Source organism: Equus quagga, chromosome 5 (assembly GCF_021613505.1).
Source record: "Equus quagga isolate Etosha38 chromosome 5, UCLA_HA_Equagga_1.0, whole genome shotgun sequence".
Lineage (NCBI taxonomy): Eukaryota > Metazoa > Chordata > Mammalia > Perissodactyla > Equidae > Equus > Equus quagga.
The window spans coordinates 6,501,168-6,518,188 of NC_060271.1; the positions used below are offsets into that span (position 1 = coordinate 6,501,168).

General features: G+C 44.6%; 2 protein-coding genes across 2 annotated transcripts in view; one reads left to right on the forward strand and one right to left on the reverse strand.

Annotated features, from left to right (window-relative positions):
* SCP2 (sterol carrier protein 2) overlaps positions 1–17,021 on the reverse strand; it is a 161,478-nt gene that overhangs the window by 124,732 nt on the left and 19,725 nt on the right. The gene's annotated exons all lie outside the window — the stretch shown is intronic.
* ECHDC2 (enoyl-CoA hydratase domain containing 2) overlaps positions 151–17,021 on the forward strand; it is a 42,190-nt gene continuing 25,319 nt past the window's right edge. The window contains exon 1 of the mRNA XM_046660159.1: positions 151–358. The gene's annotated coding sequence lies outside the window, so the exon portion shown is untranslated. The remainder of the gene's footprint in view (positions 359–17,021) is intronic.

Here is a 17,021-nt window from a genome sequence, read left to right on the forward strand (position 1 = left end):
GAGGCGGGGCTCGCCCTGGACCTGGGCGCTGGGCGCTGGGCGCGGGGCGGGGCGGGGCGCGGCGCTGTGTTGGAGGGGGCGAGCCAGCGGGGCCTGCACATGCGCGGAAGCGCCAGTAGCGCGCTGTCCTTTCGGGACGGCAGAGCTTGGCTGGCTTTTGTTGACGAAGCCCTCGGCCGAGGTTTACAAATCGGTCCGGGACCGAGTCCACCTAAGCTGTCGAAAAAAAGCTTTGTGACGCGGTACCGGCCGTTCGGGTTTGGGTTCTCTAGGATGAGAAGGAGTGTGGCCTGGAGTAGGGCCTGAGACTGCGAGCAGAGGCCGACCAGACACCAGACGCACGGAAGGGGAGCCTGAGGCGAGTGTGGAGTGTTGGGATTGTTGTGTATCCCGTTAGTGGCGGTAGTTAGAGGAGCAAACGCAGGGGTTAGAACTCACAGGACTGTACCCAGTCAAGGCGGGCGCCTCTCTGACATGCGTTCTCGTGTTTTGTGAGGATTAAATGAGGTGACGAACAAAGCCCGGGGGCCGCCGCGTGGCCGTGGCCCAGGGGGTGGGTTCCCACGCTCCGCTGCGGCGGCGGCCCTGGGTTTGCGGCTCGTCAGGCCCCGCGGGCCCCCCAGGCCCGGCAGAGGCCCCCACAGCCGGGATACACGAGCGGGTACTGGGGGTGGGGAGGAGGAGGAGGAAGAAGGAAGAAAGCCTTCAGCGCTTAGTAGGACTATGTAGATATAGTTGATGCTTATTATTTGTTGATTCTGAATTTGCGAATTTGCCCGCTCGCAAAAATTTATCTGTGCCCCAAAGTCAAACCCCGAAGAGCTCTTCAGGTGGAAAAGGTTTTAAGTTGAGCCACCGCCTGTTTCCGGCGGAGGTCTAACAAGACGGTGCTCTGCCTTCTTGCTGCAGCTCTAGTGCTGTAAGCCAGGGCCCTTCTCATGATCTGTTTAGTGCCACGTTTTTGACATTTTTGTTGGTGATTTTGCTGTTTAAAAATGGCCCCAAGGGGCCGGCCCGTGGCTGAGTGGTTAAGTTTGCGCCCTCGGCTTCCGCGGCCCCAGGGTTTCACTGGTTCGGATCCTGGGCGCGGAGATGGCACCGCTCATCAAGCCACGCTGAGGCGGCGTCCCACATGCCACAACTAGAGGGACCCACAACTAAAATATGCAACTACGTACTAGGGGGGCTTTGGGAGAAAAAGGAAAAGTAAAATCTTTTAAAAAATAATGGCCCCCAAAGCCTAGAGTGCTGTCTAGAATACCTAAGTGCTAGAAGGGTGTGACGTGCCTTATAAAGAAACTACGTGTGTTAAGTAAGCTTCGTTCAGACATGAGTTAAAGTCCTGTTGGCCTTGTGTTCAGTGTTAATTAATAATATATATTCAGGCGTCTTTAAACAGAAACGCACAAGATAAGGAAAGTTTTCTATTGATCAGTTGACAAAAATGTTGTGATCAGAGGCTTGCAGGAGCCTAACCCTGTATTTCTCCTAGGAGCAGTGGTTCAGTGTTCTCTAATTTAGTGTTTGTAGTGACTTCTAGAACATAACTATGATGAGAAACAAGAATTGACTGTGTATGTGTGTGTGTAAAACTTCTGAGGACCCTGCCAGCTCTGAGGGTCTGTGATAAGACCCCCTCGTAGACCTCCGTGGCATAAAGCATCAAACAGCCGGAAGGCCTCTCGCTCTGGGAAACCTCCTGTAATTGTTCCTAAGACGTCCAGAGTTTAAGGCCAGGTGTTCACTTCGCAGAAACTCCGCTTGACTTCCTGAAGAGCCATTGGGAGGAGGGGGAATGGGGTAGCTACAAGGAAAGACCAAAGGAAGAGTTTGGGGCAAGTGGAGGTGTTCTGAGGTTGAACATGATGCCGCTGTGGGGACTGAGTCCCCCGTCTCTGAGGGAAGGGACATGTCCAGATTGAGGCTGACCAGCCTCAGGGATACTGCAGGAGATAGCCTTACTCCTGGGAGGGAAAGTGAACCAAATGGACCTACGGTTCGCAGGAGCTTTTCATTATTTCAGAAGGCCTTAAAGAAATTGTACCTTTATACCCACCATGCCAACCCCAGTAAAAATCACCGAAGGTTCTCAGCCATAAAAAAAGATGAAATTGTGCAATTGGCGAGAACATGGATGGACCTTGAGGGTATTATGCTAGGCAAAATAAGCCAGATAAAGAAAGACATTACTGTATGACTTCACTCATATGTGGAAGATAAACAAACACATAGATATAGAAAACAGATTGGTGGTTACCGGAGGGAAAGGGGGTAGGGGAAGGATGAAAGGGATAAACGGGCACGTATGTATGGTGACAGACGGCAACTAGACTTTTGATGGTGAAAATGATGCAGTCTATACAGAAGTCAAAATATAATGATGTACGCTTGAAATTTACATAACGTTATAAACCAATGTGACCGCAATAAAATAAATAAAAAATAATAATTTTGTTGAATGTGTTGTTCTAATAACAAAATAACCAATTATAAAAGAAAAAAAAGTCACCATAGGTTCAAAATATCCATATCCAGACTTCGCTTTACTGAATCACAGCCTCTAAGAGTAGAGCCCAGGCATCAATATTTAGAAAGGTTCCAAGGTGATTCTGAGGAGCCCCACTGGGCAAGGTAAAGAATTCCTCAGCTAGGACTAGGTCAACTTAGTAAAATCTCCAGCTGATCAGGAAAGAAGCCAAGAATCTTTCCTTTTCCTGCCCATGCCTAGGGCCTACCATGGCACAGAGCACTGAAGAGGCTTTTACTAAGTGTAGGGTTGTTTCCTGAAACTCTGGCTGATAAAGACAGCAATGTGATTGGTGGATAAGACAAGCTTGCCAACCCAATAGAACAAGAAGTCACAGTTTCCAAATTATTATGTAACAAATGCTGGCTGTCCACTGGACATTGGTTTCAAATAGGAGTCCATAGAGATGGAGAGGGGATAATAAGATAATAAAAGTTGCTGTTAATGCTGAAAAGATTGGGAAAGGACACTTCCCTTTCCAATCTAAAGGACTAGATAATCCAAAAATTCTCCTGTCACAAAACACCTGGAAATGCTGGATAAAATATAACAAACATTCTTTTAAATGCCTCCAGTATGGAGTGTCAACTTAAAAAGCAAGTTCACCAGTTATTTTACTCTCAAAACAAGTTTATTTGGGAGTAGCCAAAAGAATTGCAATTTGGAATGTGCAAGCTCTGGTGAACCATTGGCAAATCCAAGGAGACAAAGGAAGGGACTGACTTTTACAGAGCAAAAGGGGGAGTAGGGAGAGGCTGTTCTAAATGAAAGTTCATTGAAGGAAAGTAATATTTCAGGGTGGCAACAGCTTCTCATTGGCTGAGCTGTTGCTGGGCAGGGAAAGAAATCTTCCTTCAGTAGTACAGTAGTTGTACTTTCTGCAGGAGATGCAAGTGTAAGTCTCTTCCTTTTGGGGGTAATTGATGACGTACAATAGGATGTGAGAGTTTCCCCTGCAGGCCTTCACGACTCCAATTTAGCTGAGGTTTCTCTTATTCATTTCACATTTCCCCCTTTTTTTTTAAAGATTTTATTTTTCCTTTTTCTCCCCAAAGACCCCCGGTACATAGTTGTGTATTTTTAGTTGTGGGTCTTTCTAGTTGTGGCATGTGGGACGCCGCCTCAGCATCGCCTGATGAGCAGTGCCATGTCCGCGCCCAGGATTCGAACCGGCAAAACCCTGCGCCACCAAAGCAGAGCTCATGAACTTAACCACTAGGCCACAGGGCCGGCCCCACATTTCCTCTTCTTGATCAAGATCTTTCTCTGAAAGCATTGCTGATCAAGAGTCAGGTACTCTGCACATAGTGGTTTTGTCCCTTGGTGCAAGGAAGGACCTTCCACTGGTTGTTGTGTCCCACATTGGAGGCAAAATGCATAGTGGTGAAAAATCATTTAGGCCACATTTGAGTAACAAGGAAGGTTAGGAGGGAGAACCCTCAGACATTTCCCCTCTAAAGTCTGTATTTCTCCAAGGCCATAGGCATTGGAGATCATCTCAAAGCACTGAGTTAATATCACCTTATTGAGCATGTCATTTTTATAGAGGTTTGACAGGCAATCGGTACAGAATTTCACACGTATATCGAGTAACATTAAGAGAAATACTATAAATGCAGTTTACAGAACGGTTCTAAACCAGGAGCCCAGACATGAAGATATCCCGCTGAACAGATGAAGACAGTGGGTTGTTAGGTGAAATGTATTTGCTCTCTAATCTTATCTAATCGGGTTTCTACTCCCCAGAAGCATTTATCCATGTGCAACAGGAGGTATCCACCACTGCACAGACACTTCCTTGCTCAGCAAGTAGATAATCAAAGGTTATATGATTATCCAAAACTACCTTAGCCAATGAGTTAAACAACTGTTGCTGAGCTGGAATTGCTTTGGCTGTGGAGTTAGCCAACTTTTCTAGTGTCAGGAAGATTCCTGATCATTTGTTCACTGACATTCACTCTAATCCAAGGAAGAAAGCTCTTCCCAAGGAGGCAAACCCAGAATCACACACGCCCCCTGGAAGTGTTACCGAAACCAAAGTGGGTCCTTCCTGGCGAGTTAAATCAGACTCTGCACCAAAAGTAGTCATGTCACAAAGTAAAGTATATTTGCAGCAAAAGGAGACCATGTGGAACCATTTCCAAACTCATAGCCTCCCCTAACAAAGGGAAGCAGGAAACCTGTATTTCAGATGGGGAATGAATATTCAAAAGGGAGAGGCAGGTATTTGCTTGCACAGGCTCAGTTGGAAAACATGCTTGCACATACTCTGCAGGGTGCGGTAATAAGGCCTAAGCTCCTCCTGGGGAGATCAAGTAGCATTAAAAATAAGGCAAAGGTGGGGCCGGCCCCGTGGCCATGGCCGAGTGGTTAAGTTTGCACAGTGGTTAAGTTTCCACTGCAGGCGGCCCAGTGTTTCATTGGTTCAAATCCTGGGCGTGGACATGGCACCACTCATCCAGCCACTCCAAGGCGGTGTCCCACATGCCACAACTAGAAGGACCCACAACTAAGAATATACAACTATGTACTGGGGGGCTTTGGGGAGAAAAAGGAAAAAAAAATAAAATCTTTAAAAAAAAAAAAATAAGGCAAAGGTCATAGGCCTAGCTCCTGTGGTGAGGCTGGGTCTGGTTCAAGGGTGGTTGATGATTGCATCTCCTTAACATAACAAAAGGAAAAAAAACAATTTGGAAAAACAGTTAAATGCTTCCAAACCCACTCTTGAGTTCCTCAGGGCAACAGTGGGTGACAGAAGTTCTTGTTTAAAGCTGTCATGGTGGTTTAATAGAACTGACCAGTGAGAGGCCTCTGTTTGGTTATGTAGAGAGAATAGGACACTGAATATAGCAAAGACATATTCTCCAGCTGTCCAGACAAGGGGTTGCCCAAGCATAAAGGCCGTTATCAAAACTTCCACATATGAAGGTGTAACCAGGGGGTGCACACAGGGCTCCCATATATGTAGAGGTGTCTGTGGACTCATTCATTGGCATAGAGGCATGAACACCTAACCAAGGCTCAGACATAATGTTGTTACATACCGAGAAGTTGCCTACATATATGGATATATCAAGAAATTTATAGATAGCCCGGGTTACATTGGGGGCCTCACAGAATTTTCCATACAAATATTCAAAAGATCTCATTCTTCTCTCCCAAGGTTGGGTTAAATTGAAACAAGGTACCAGTTTAGGCGGACTTCACACCCTGACACTATAAAATGGGCCCAAGGAACAATTCGGACATTGGCGTTCAGAATCCCAGTGAACTTGCTCATAGGGTGAACTAAGGGGTCATTACTGTCTTAGACAGACCGAGGTTTCTGATGGAAAACCCAGCAATCAGAGAGGTTTCCCCCTTTGGCAGGGGATTGGGAAATGTGGACAAAAGCACTGTCCTTCCAAGAAAGAGAGGGAGAAAATAAGATAAGAAACAACAGGGAAGAGGGTGTAGAGGCCTGGCCCAGTCATCTAGGGGAAGCTGTCTGCCTCGATGTCAGTTGCTTCAAATCCCGGTGAGTTTTTTCTTCAGACTACCTGGTGGGATGCAGGTCCACTCAGGGTTTGGTGCCTTCCTGAGGTGTGACACATGGATGCAGGTGTCCATTCCCTGGAGTTTGGCGGCACAAAGATTAGTTGACAGTCCTGGGTAGGGGCCCTTTCAGCAAGGCTGGAGAGAGTCCTTTTGGAGGTGTCTTTTCCAGTAAATAAAGTCCCCAGCTTGTAGAGTGTGGTGTTTAAGGTCTCCCTCTCCCAGGAATGCGCTGTGAAACGATTGCTCTCTCAAAGCCTGGTTATTTTTAGCAGAAGCAGTTAGGCCTTTACAATACTGAAGTATGTCTCCCCTTAGCAACTGAGGGTCGAAAGGAGCAGGAGCCAAGTGCATTGGGTGGCCTGTGATTGTCTCAGAGGGTGAGAGTTTATGAGTTCCAAAAGGGGTAGACCTGAGATTTAGGAGGACTAATGGCAGCACTTTTGGTCAGAGTATCTGGAGAATTTCTACACACTTCACCAACTGAGTCTTAATAATGCCATTAGTTTGTCCAACCAGCCCAGAGGTTTAATGATGAGAAGCACAATGAAAGTGCTGCAGAACCAGCCAAACAGCACAGACCTGCCAAAGCACTTAAGCTGTGAAATGAGTTCCCCAGTCACTATGAAGTTCAAAGAGGGTCCCCCAGGTGGGGATAATCTTTTCTAACAGAACGTTAGCCACAGAAGCCGCAGTGGCCTGTCTACAAGGGAAAGCTTCAGTCCGGTGAGAAAACATACAGACCATGACCAAGACATATTTATATCCATGAGACTGGGGAAGCTGTATAAAATCCATTTGCCAAACCTCAAATGGCCCATTGGGCAACTTGAAGTGTTCAGGAGCAGTGTGGACGGGTTTTCCTGAATTGTAGTTTAGGCAGGAAGGGCAAGAAAAATAGGTGCTTTTTGTGGCCTTGATATTTCCCCACCTGTATTGGTGCATAAAGTTTACCATTTTGTCTGTGGACCAATGATTCAGGGCGTGTACGGTGATTAGTAGTGGGAATTTTAGAGTCTCTGGTAGGGCTGGCTTGTTATTTGGCCCCGAACCAGAGCTTTCTTTTTGTCAAACCAATAATTGTTGAATTTCCAATCTTATTTTTTCTTTTCTTTTTTTTTTTTTTTTTTTGCTTTGGTATGCATTGTGTTTTATTAATCACAGTAATATCTGCATATAGTTTCAGGAAAGAGCAGTGTTGATGTGTGACACACGTGCCTTGGTCAGCCTACAGAGTGCTGGAGGCACAGGTGGGATCAGAGGCCCCTGTCAGACAGTGGCGCTTGGCCTTCGTCCTGCGTGCCTCCCAAGAATGGCAGAGTCCCTCGGCCTGCAGTCTGATCCTGGGTTTTCAGCCACTACAGGCAAAACAATTCCTTGGGGCAGATCACAGCTTTTGGTGTGCCTAGAGAAGGGGAAACTTGGAGAGGGAGCCAAAGCTTTGAACAGCTTCATGGGTGCCCCTTCCCCAGGCTCCCCTTGGGTCAGTCCATGCTGCTTGTCCAGGGTTCACCTTTTTTTTTTTTTTTTTAATTAATGTTATGATAGATTACAACCTCGTGAGATTTCAGTTGTACATTTTTGTTAGTCATGTTGTGGGTACACCACTTCCCCCTCTGTGCCCTTCCCCCACCCCCCCTTTTCCCTGGTAACCACCGATCAGATCTCCTTTTCAATATACTAATTTCCACCTATGAGTGGAGTCATATAGAGTTCGTCTTTCTCTGACTGGCTTATTTCGCTTAACATAATACCCTCGAGGTCCATCCACGTTGTTGTGAATGGGCCAATTTTGTCTTTTTTTATGGCTGAGTAGTATTCCATTGTGTATATATACCACATCTTCTTTATCCAATCATCAGTTTCTGGGCATGTAGGCTGGTTCCACGTCTTGGCTATTGTAAATAATGCTGCGATGAACATAGGGGTGCAACGGACTCTTGAGATTTCTGATATCAGGTTCTTAGGATAGATACCCAGTAATGGGATGGCTGGGTCATAGGGTATTTCTATTTTTAACTTTTTGAGAAATCTCCATACTGTTTTCCATAGTGGCTGTACCAGTTTGCATTCCCACCAACAGTGTATGAGGGTTCCTTTTTCTCCACAACCTCTCGAACATTTGTCACTCTTGGTTTTGGATGTTTTTGCCAATCTAACGGGTGTAAGGTGATATCTTAGTGTAGTTTTGATTTGCATTTCCCTGATGATTAGCGATGATGAACATCTTTTCACGTGTCTATTGGCCATATTCATATCTTCTTTGGAGAAATGTCTGTTCATGTCCTCTGCCCATTTTTTGATCGGGTTGTTTGTTTTTTTGTTGTTAAGCCGTGTGAGTTCTTTGTATATTATGGAGATTAACCCTTTGTCGGATAAGTGGCTTGTAAATATTTTTTCCCAATTAGTGAGCTATTTTTTTGTTTCAATCCTGTTTTCCCTTGCCTTGAAGAAGCTCTTTAGTCTGATGAAGTCCCATTTGTTTATTCTTTCTATTGTTTCCCTCAACTGAGGAGTTACAGTGTCCGAAAAGATTCTTTTGAAACTGATGTCAAAGAGTGTACTGCCTATATTCTCTTCCAAAAGACTTATTGTCTCAGGCCTAATCTTTAGGTCTTTGATCCATTTTGAGTTTATTTTGGTGTGTGGTGAAAAAGACTGGTCAATTTTCAATCTTTTGCATGTGGCTGTCCAGTTTTCCCAGCACCATTTGTTGAAGAGACTTTCTTTTCTCCATTGTAGGCCCTCTGCTCCTTTGTCGAAGATTAGCTGTCCATAGATGTGTGGTTTTATCTCTGGGCTTTCAATTCTGTTCCATTGATCTGTGGACCTGTTTTTGTACCAGTACCATGCTGTTTTGATCACTGTAGCTTTGTAGTATGTTTTGAAATCGGGGATTGTGATTCTGCCGGCTTTGTTTTTCTTGCTCAGGATTGCTTTAGCAATTCGCGGTCTTTTGTTGCCCCATATGAATTTTAGGATTGTTTGTTCAATTTCTGTGAAGAATGTTCTTGGGATTCTGATTGGGATAGCATTGAATCTGTATATTGCTTTAGGTAGTATGGACATTTTAACTATGTTTATTCTTCCAATCCATGTGCAAGGAATGTCTTTCCATCTCTTTATGTCATCGTCAATTTCTTTCAAGAAAGTCTTGTAGTTTTATTATTTTTTCTTTTCTAAGGCTAATTGTTGGGCTTCTCTAGCCAGTTTTTGCAGCTGTCGTTCACAGAAGCATCCCTTTGGACCATGAGAGAGCTTTGGCTACTGTTTGCTCCTTTAACAGCAGCATTCTTCCTGGAAGTGTCAGCAAGATGCTTTCCCTTAGCCTCCAGAGAGTCAAGTTTAGAATGCCCTGGAATCTTAATAATAGCTAAATCAGCAGATAAGAGTATCGCATCCAATAGTTCCTGAACCTAAGGACCCTTTTTAATTTTATCTCCGCTGGAAGTAAGGAAACCACATTGCTTCTGCAACATCCCAGAGTCATGGACCACTCCCAAAGCACACCTGTTATCAGTATAAACACTGGTGGTCTTGCCCTTGGCTGGGGTACAGACCCCTGTAAATGCATACAATTCAGCTTGTTGGGCCATAATAGCCAAGGGCAAAGGTGCCTCTTTGATTACAATAAAAGGCATTGATATCACATATCCAGCACAATATTTACCATTGTCACCCTTTAAATAAGGCCCATCAGTAAACCAGGAGACTCAGTTACTCAGAGGAGTTTCTTGTAGATGGTCACATGGGTGGGGAAGTGGTCTGTCTGCATGAAACAGTCACGGGGAACTTCGGTTACTCAGAGGAGTTTCTTGTAGATGGTCACAAGGGGTCAGGAAGTGGTCTGTCACCGTTAAACAGTCATGGGCAACTTCCGCAGTAGTGGAGGGGAGAAGGATAGCAGGGTTAAGATTCTTGCAGCAAGAAAGATTTATGTGAGGAGCAGTTAGTAAGAGGATCTCAGAAGAGGTGAGGCGGCCAGCTGAAAGATGTGTGTGGTGAGAATTTAGGAGGGCTTCTACTGCATGGGGTACAAAAACAGTTCGAGGGGATCCCACAACTGTTTCCTAGTGGCCTTAACTAAAAGAGCAGTGGCAAGTACAGCTCTAAGGCAGGGAGGGTCATCTTATGCTACAGGGCCCAGCTGCTGGCTACAACATCCTGTGGGTCGATGGTGGCCCTTGTGTTTTGCACCCCGAGGGCACCCCCTTCCTTCTCATACACAAAAAGGGAAAAGGGAAGCTGATAATTTAGATGTCCAAGAGCAGGGACGTTTATCAGGCCCCTCTTTAAGTCTTTAAAGGTTATGTTGCCCCTTTCTCCCCAAAAGGTCGGGTCAAGGTTACTGTCTTTTAGTAAGACATACAAGGGTTTGGCCATAAGAGAAAAAATTGGGATCCAGTTTCAGCAATAGCCAGCCGGCCCGAGAAAACCTCTTAGCTACTTCTTCGTTTTGGGTTTTGGGAGGCTCAGGACATCACAAAGACTGTTTGAATCTAGGTGTTGCCATTGTTCTGATATTGGGTGCCTCAAATACCAAACCTGGTTTTGAACAAACTTCAGTTTCTCCTTGGAGACCTTGTGTCCCTTTGGGCTAAAGCCTTGCTATGGGGATGCTGTCTTCCTGTGAGGAGGCCTGAGAGGGAGAACAAAGAAGCAAATTGTCTACATACTGCAACAAAGTAGAACCTCTAGGAAACTGTACATCTCCAAATCAGCCTTCAAAACTTGTAATAAGAAGGACTTTCAGTAAAGCCCTGAGTCATCACTGTCCAGGTGAGTTGTTTTCCTTCCTAAGTGAAAGCCAAGAAGTACTGACCGTCCTTATCAACTGGGACACTGAAGAACGTGCTGCACAGATCAATCACAGTAAAGAATTTGCTTTCAGTTGGGATAGATGCCAGTAGCGTATGAGGGTTAGGAACAACGAGGTGCCTAGGGAAGGCAATGTGATTCATCGCTCAGAGGTCCTGGCGGAATCACCATCTTCGACCATTGGGTTTTCTTACAGGTAAAATAGGAGTATTACAGGGACTTGGGCCTTTTAATCTTCTATTATTGGCCCAAGGCCTTGAAGGCTTCTTTATTTATAGAGTATTGATTAATTCTAGAGAGAGGCTTTGAAGGATCTATTTGAATTTTAATAGGAAGTGCATGATGGATTCTGCCAATGTCAGTTGTGGACTTTACCCATAAGGAGGGTAGCAGCTGATCTAATAGAGATAAATAACTAGTGTCCTTAAAATTACTTTTAACATTATCAGTAATAGAATAAATAAAACATGTTTTAGGGTCATTTTATTTGTCCACTTGGCTATTTTGATTACTGCTATCAGTGCTGCTATCAAATTCTGGAATAATTTGCCTTTCAGGAGAAAGACATACCAGCACGGTATTTCTCCAGGAAATCTCCACCTAACAAGTGAATGGGAGCAGAGGAACCAAGGAGAAAAGAGTGTCTCTCAGAGGCCTCAAACAAAAGGGGATGGGTTTAGAGACAGGAACCTGTCAAGGATGGTTTGAGATCCCACTATCTGAACGGTATTAGTACTCCAAGGCAGCGGCTGTTTAATTAGAGTGGAGGTGAGCAGAGAGAGCGTGGCACCAGTGTCCTTAGGGATGGGGAAACACTCATTCCCAATCTGGAAGGTGGTCTCTCCAAGTTCATTGGGGAAAGGATAAGAAAAGCCCTGCGTTTCCTCAGAGCCCCATCACTGGGGATTGGGAAGGCATTACAAGGATCGGCTGGGGAGCTGAAAATCCCTGGAGTTTTTTAGCTTGCACAGTCCTTTTTCCAGTGCCCTAGCTTTTTACAAAAGTGATAGAGACTGAGAAGTTTCTGGTTCAGTCCAGAGGCCTCCATTTGTTGGAGATGAAAATTTAGGATTTTTTTTTTTTTTTTAAGATTGGCCCTGAGCTAACATCTGTTGCCAAGCTTTTTTTTTTTTTTTCTTTTCTTCTTCTCCCCAAAGCCTCCCAGTACGTAATTGTGTATTCTAGTTGTGAGTGCCTCCAGTTCTAGTATGTGAGACGCCGCCTCAGCATGGCTTGATGAGCAGTGCTAGGTCTGCACCCAGGATGTGAACCTGCAAAACCCTGGGCCACCAAAGTGGAGTGCGCGAACTTAACCACTCAGCCACAGGGCTGGCCCCCAAAACTCAGGATTTTTGTGGTCTTTTTTCAGGTTAAATCCTCTAGGTTGTGAGCAGGGTCATTTGTCAAACTGACCCAAACTGGAGCAGACATGGTCTCCCACTCCATCAGGTCCCCTTCCCCAGGAGGGAAAGATCTTCATTCAGCCCATTAACAAACACACAATTAAAAGCTGCCCGAGTGGAGTTAGCTTCCACGGGGAGGCCAGAGTTTCCTAGAAAGCTATCTGAAGTTGATTAAAATAGTCATGAACAGGTTTGTCAGATTTTAACATGCAAGTCTGAATTTTGTTCCAATAAACAAGCTTGGGAAAGGCTCCTGGGATTGGTTGCTGGAGTTTTCCAGCAAGTGTTCTAGCCTATTGCTAAAAATTAGGGGTTTGTTTCTCTAAATCCCTTTCAGGATGTCCCCATTGGGCAACTTCCATTAAATGTTGGGCCAGGTCTTCCCCAACAAGCATATGAACTCGCTGATATAAGTTTGAAAACCCCATCTGGTAGGTCTGAACAACTATATTAAATTCATCAGCAAATTTATGGAGGTCTTCAGTTGCTTTTGGAAAATCCTTAACAACAGCTCACAATTCAGCTTTAGTCCAGGGAACAGAAGAGATCTGAGGTTTGTTTGGATCCTCAGAGGGTTTAACTTTTGAAAGGCAGGCTCTGATAGGTTCAGAAGAAGGGTGAAGGTAGGTTAGGAGGAGAAAGGAAGTTCAGCAAGAGGATTAGAGTAGGGAAGCTGAGAATACAGAAAAGTTGGGGGTGGTGCAGATGGCAAATAAGATGGGATCGGGGCACAGGCTGAACACAAAATGGCTGCTGGGGTGGAGTCTGAGACAAAGTAGTCTGGGAAGACAAACAAGATGGTGCCTGGGTCAAAGAAGAAGGGCGAGTGGGACACAATACTTCAGAAGCCACTTTCTTCTCCCTCAGTTTTGTAGTTGTTTCAGTTAATTTAGACATGGTATCTTGTAGTGAGGCAATTTCAGAGTTTTGTGCACGTTTAGAAACGTCCATGTGCCAATTAAGCATACCACTCATTTTGCTTAATTTTAAAGCTGCAGTCTTCCAACTTGGATTTAAGAAAAATGAGCTTGGGGAGATTGAAAGTTCCCCATAAGGGCCACTGTAACTCCAGACTACTCTTGGTCAGTTTGACCTCTTTAGTTAAAAATCCACGTAGGGGGCCCACAGTTCTTAAACATAAACCCAGGTGTGGTCCCTGAAGGAGGGTTTCCCTTAGAACACTTAGATGTGTAGGGAAGGAAGACATTTCCTCTACCCTCTCTGGGTTCTTCTGGCTGGAGAACGAATTAAATTCACATGAGACAGAATAACAGGAGAAAATTAAACAAAGCTTTATAACATGTATACAGGGGAGAGGCCCAGGCAAGCTGAGCAACTCACCAAAAATAGCTGAAGCCACCACCTTAAATATCATCTTCAGCTAATAACAAAGGAGGATGTTGGGGGTGGAGGGGGAGTTGATCAGAGGAGATTACCACACAAGTACAGTAAACAAATGCAGATTTAAGTCCTTGCCTTTGGCATTAAGAGTTTCTAGAGATAAGGTCATCTGCCCCAATTCTTCCTGGTACAGAGAGGGAGACACCTTTACAGATGGAGATTTCCTTTACAATGTAAATGTCTCTTAACAAAGGGTAAGTAAATTCTACTCCTCAGAGCCTCCTTTCCTGTCTGCAGTTTATTAAAAGTAACCAGCCTAAAATAATCCTCATACCAAAGAGACATATCTTGGGGTGGCCAATTCCCATCCCCCACAGATGACTGGGATCCTGTTTTGAAATTTCCCCTGAAAACCCAAGAAAGTTGCTAGAGTCCTAGCCCTGATCCCCAAAGAAATCTAAAAACAAAAGAAAGTTGCTGAATTCCCAGCCCAGATTCCAAAAGGAATCTGAAAACCAAAGAAAAACTCCTAGATTTTCAGTAAGCCCAAGCTTCAAAAGGAACTGTACTACTGCTTAGAAAATAACTGAGTACTCCCCAAGGATGAAGCCTTGAAACCAAGGACAGAGCCCTGAACTGGGAAGGACAAAGTCCCTCCTCTAAGAAGACAAAGCCTCTCCCAATCCCGAATAAAGTCAGAAAGCTCAAAACGCAAGGAGAACGGAGCTTGGAATCTGACAGGAGGCTTACCAAATGGAAAGCAGGCAGCAACTCACAGTCGCAGCGAGCACAAGGGCTCAGGGCAGGCACCTCACTTGACTCCAGGGGTCACAGTCTCTCAGGGGGTCACCTCCTTCAGATCCCACTTCTGACACCATATATGTCAACTTAAAAAGCAAATTTGCCAGTTACTTTACCCTCAAAACAAATTTATTTGGGAATAGCCAAAAGAATTGCAATCAAGGTGTGCATGCTATGGCAAACCATAACCAAATTCGGGAAGACAAAGGAAGGGTCTGGCCTTCATAGGGCAAAAGAGGGAGTAGGGAGGGGTTGTTCTAAATGAAAGTCCATTGGAGTAAAATAGCAGTTCAGGGTGGTAATGACTTCTCATTCGCTGAGCTGCGGTGTTTCTCATTGGCTGGGCTGTTGCCGGATGGGGAAAGAAATCTTCCTTCAGTAGTAAAATAGTTGTACCTCCTGTGGGAAATGAAAAGTGTAGGTATCTTCCTGTCCATAGTAATTGATGGTGTATGTTAGGGTATGAGAGCTTTCTCTGTAGGCCTTCCTGACTAGAATGTAGTTGAGATTTGGCTTATTCATTTCACAGGAGGAGGGAAGTTTTTAATTTTATACCCCTCTGTGCTGTTTGAATGTTTTGACCTCATGTATGTATTACTTTTATTTTTAGTTTTACCATATCATGTCTTTAATTTTTATCATTGTGTTTTTATTTTAATTATTTACTTCTGTTTTTCTTCTTCTTCTCCCCAAAGCCCCCTAACACATAGTTGTATATTCTAGTTGTAGGTCCTTCTGGCTCTGCTATGTCGGACGCCACCTCAGCACAGCTTGATGAGCGGTACAAGGTCAGTGCCGGTGGACCTAGGCTGCTGAAGCAGAGTGTGCAAACTTCCCCACTTGGCCACGGAGCGAGCCCCAATTATTTACTTTTTCAGTAGATAATATTCAACACATGAATCAAGATTTGAAAAGTACAAAAAGTCAAAGTGTAAAAATTCCTCCTCCTAGTCCTATCCGAGCTTCCCCCAGTTCCTCTCCCCTATCCTTCCAGAAATATTTTATGTAAATACAACCAAATTCATACATGCATACCTAAGTAATGGTATCCCCCTTTATAACACAAATTTTAGTTTTCTTTACATATTATCCTGCATCTTGAGTTTTCCATGTTACAGTAGATTGTGAAGATCATATCAGTGCACAAAGAGCTGCCTATGCTTTTTTCGTGGATGCATAGTATTCAGTTTATGGAGGTACCATCATTTATTTAACCAGTCTCCTATTGACGGACGTTAAGACTGTTTCCAGTCTTTTGCTATTATAAGCAATGCTGCAATGAAAACCTTGTACATATGTCATTTCACATGTGTGTGTGTGTGTCCGTAGGTTAAATTCCTAAAATCGGAACTTTTGGGTCAAAAAGGAAGTGATTATAGTTCTGACATATATTGCCAACTGCTCTCCATTAAAAACATTCCCATCAGCAATGTGAGAGTGCTTTACATTTATTGCTTTTATAACTAAAACAATAGTTTTTAGAATTCGTATTGCAGTTCAGAGGAGATTACTGAGGAATTATTTCTGCTTAAAACCAGCACGATTGGGGCCAGCCCCGTGGCTGACTGGTTGGGTTCGCATGCTCCACTTCGGCAGCCCAGGGTTTCGCTGGTTCGGATCCTGGGCACGGACATGGCACCGCTCATCAGGCCGTGCTGAGGCGGCATCCTACATGCCACAACTAGAAGGACCCACAACTAAAAATACACAACTATGTACCAGGGGGCTTTGGGGAGAAAAAGGAAAATAAAATCTTTAAAAAAAAAATTAACAAAACCAAAAAAAACCCCGGCAGGATTAAAAAGATGTTATTACCCATGGCCATATTGTTACTACTTCTTGTGTCTTACCTCCCTTGCCCTTTTGCTAAGCTTCCTTGGAGTCCTAGGAACAATAACAATAGAGAGAAGAGAAGGGGCACCTTGTTATTTTAAGAATTAGGCACCAGATTTCCTCTTAGGAAAAGAACTTTCTTTATTTGGTGGATTAGTTTGCTTCAGCTGCCATAACAAAGTATCACAGACTAGCTGGCTTAACGAATAGAAATTTAGGGGCTGGCCCCGTGGCCGAGTGAAGTTCGCGCGCTGCGCTGCAGGCGGCCCAGCGCTTCATTGGTTCGAATCCTGGGTGCGGACATGGCACTGCTCATCAAACCACGCTGAGGCAGTGTCCCACATGCCACAACTAGAAGGACCCACAACGAAGAATATACAACTATGTACTGGGGGGCTTTGGGGAGAAAAAGGAAAAAGAAAAAGAATAAAAATTTATTTTTTCACAGTTCTGGTGGCTAGAAGTCCCAGATCAAGGTATCAGTAGGGCTGGTTTTGTCTGAGGCCTCTCCTTGGCTTGTAGATGGCCATTTTCTCCGTTTCTCTTCATATGGTCTATCCTCTACAGTCACCTGAGTCCAAATTTCCTCTTCTTATGTAGACATCAGTCTTATTGGGTTAGGGCCCACCCTAATGGCTTCATTTTAACTTAATTACCTCTTTAAAGACCCTATCTCCAAATACAGTCCATTGCGAGGTCCTGGGAGGTAGGACTTCAACACGTGAAGTTTGGAGAGACATAGTTCGGTCCGTAACAGTTAGCAT